A 2,956-nucleotide genomic window follows, 5' to 3' on the forward strand; every position below is an offset into this window, starting at 1 on the left:
GTTCTTCAGGGCTGTGCGGGGCTGTCAGTGCATCTTCTCTCCCACCCCAGTGGGTCCCCTCCTCACTTCTGCAGCCCAGAGATGGGGGGCTGCCTGCAGCCGGATCATGAGGGGGCAGAGTCTGGAGGAGTTTTCTGGCTCACAGACCTCTGCTAGACGTGTCTCATTCTGGAGGGCATGAAACTTAGGAGACAGAAGAGCAGAGGCATGAAACACAGAAACTCCAGGAGAGAAATTTGTGAATAGAGACATTCATGTCAAAAAAGACTATGACAAGAGGACAGGCAGGGGAATTGCATGCGGGATGGGGAGGAAAATGTGGTGCACACTGCTGGGTTTGGGGGAACTGTGGCCCATCCCTGCCAACAGACTCAGCTCAACTCACCATCCTTGGGGGCCTCGGGCAAGACTTGGCCTCCTCATCCGAAAACTGTTCTTGACCAAGGGTGATCTTGCCCCCCACCCCAGGGGCATTTGGGAATATCTGAGGACATTTTTGGTTGTCACACCTGGAGACAGTGCTACCAGCACCCAGTGGGTAGATTCCAAGGATGCTGTTAAACAGCCTGTGATGATGGACAGGGTGACCCCACGATAGAGAATGAGCCAGCCCAGATGTCAGCAGCCCAGCAGGAGTGGAGGACCTGGTCTGGGTGAGTCTTCCAGCCCCCTCGATGGGGCTCAAATGAGGCCATGTAGGTGAGGATTCTGAGTAAACCAGCAGGCAGTTATGTTATATTTGGTAAGAAAGAGACTTCCTTATCATTTAGATGGCATTTCGTCTCTGATTGGGTAGCAAGATGGAAACAGATGGAAAGTAGGGTAAGTGCTCTGTTTCAGACCAAGAAAGAGAGAAAGCCCGCCTGCCTTATAAATACTCCAAATTACATGATTTAAAAAAAAAAAATAAGGGAAGAAAAGAACTGCCTCCTCTTGCTTAAGTACATCAGAGAACTTGAACTCTGTGCGAACAAAGTGAAATGGGTGTAGAAAAGCGTTAAAAAAGCTTGCAAGCACTTTGACAGATAATCGTTGGTAATTAGAGCATTTTACGGAATCCATTAAAGAGGCTTTAAACAAAGCTGAAATTATTTGTTGACCTTCCTCTGAAGGAGGGTGACGGTCGTGCTGACAACACTAAGGCATCCGGCCTGGCTGGGGGGTTTCTTTTAAAGAAATCTTGGGCCAGGCTTGCAAGACAATCCCCAGCGCACGGCAAATCATTGGAGGCCGGCAAAACGGGAAAGTGAAGTTCAAGTTCAGGTGCATGTTCCAGCCGACCACACAACCTCGAGGAAGAAAAGCTGGCTGTGTCTCACTCTGCACCCCAACTCCGGTAGGACCCCCAGGGCAGGACTCAGAGTCTGGGCCCCGGGAACAGATTCTCCTGGATGATGAAGAAGTACAGGTGGGTGGGAACCCGGGAGAGGCAGGTAGGGCCAGGCCTGCGGTGGATGGAGTGAGGGTCAGGCCCGTCGCAAGAGAGAAGGAGGGGAGAATGTGTGGGGGGCACTCCGTGTTGAGAACAGCGCCCTCACAATGAGGCTTTTGAGGAAAAAACAACCAGCCAAGTTTCTGACATGGGCACCGAACAGCACCCACCCTCGCCAGTTACATCGGCCTCCTCTGGGCCCCCAAACAGCCTGAGAGTCTTGACGCCGCCGTGCCCGCCCCATCCACCTACCCACTCACTAACCAGAGCAGGCAATGGCCGTGTATCTGAGAACATCCCTGTGCCAGCACTTTGGCCCCAGGAGCAGAACGATGAAGGAAAATCAAAAGCATAGTCTCTGCTTTCATGGGGTGCATAGCCAGTTGGAGTAAAAAGACCAAAAAAAAAAAAAAATTCAAAGAATAATGAAAAAACCCAATTCATTCAATCATTCATTTGCTGAGAATGTGAACCTCTACTTATCCTAGGCACTACTGGAAAAAAGAGAAAAAATATGAGCAAATTGCTATCAAAAATCACAATGAAGGATAAACAAGGTCATACTCTATATTCAATATCCTGTGATAAACAATGATGAATATATAAATATATATATGAATATATAAAAAAAGAAGGTGTATATATGTATAACTGAATCTCTTTGCAGTACAGCAGTAATCAACTCAACATGAAAAACCAACTATACTTCAATTTTTTAAAAAACCCACAATGAAAACAGAAGGATGTTATGCAACTCTGGCTGGAGTGTGTGGCTCCACAAAAGCTCTAAAGCCCAGGCCAGCTCTCTTTGTTGAAAGGGGCTGGAGGCCCGGGGTCAGGGACTGCTGATCCAGGCCAAGACGGTTGGAAAGGGAGCAGATTTCCCTTCCTCAGTGCATCATGATTCAATGTGAGGTTCTGCACCACCTGACCCCGTAATTGCTGTGAACCCCAAACTTTGGAAGCACTGCCTTAAATGTGAAGAGGACCCCAGCCATCCCAGCACGGTCTCGAGGCCTCTCGGCGGGAAGAGGCTGTTCAGGACCTAGGACAGCGCTCGTGTGCCTGGTGGTCTATCTCCCGCCCTACCTGGAGAGGCCAGGCCAGGGGAGGTTCAGGGCTACCTGCTCAAGTGTGTCCCACTGCGGGGAAGCAGCTACTCTTCACGGGAGTGGCCTCTGCTCTCTGAGTGCTTTGCTCCCTCCTGAGTCTACTCCACCCCATACCTACTGCCAACCCCCGGCTCTTTGCCTGACACTCAGATGTGCCAAGGTGGGATCTAATTGGTTCACTTGGTCCATATAGGGCCTTGCAGTTGGGCAGAGCTTGCCCTGTGGGCCAACTCAGAAGCTTCAAGCCACCCCATGGTTGACGACTGTGAAGTCAGGTCACCAATGAGCCAGCCCCAGAGTGGGGAGCAGGGTCATGTGTGTTTCCCCAGGAAGCCCTGCCAGTATTCCAGCAACAGCCCCTTTCCCAATACATGGGTGCTGAGAGATGAGCATCCAGGCCAGTCTGATGGTT

Source organism: Hippopotamus amphibius, chromosome 12 (assembly GCF_030028045.1).
Source record: "Hippopotamus amphibius kiboko isolate mHipAmp2 chromosome 12, mHipAmp2.hap2, whole genome shotgun sequence".
Lineage (NCBI taxonomy): Eukaryota > Metazoa > Chordata > Mammalia > Artiodactyla > Hippopotamidae > Hippopotamus > Hippopotamus amphibius.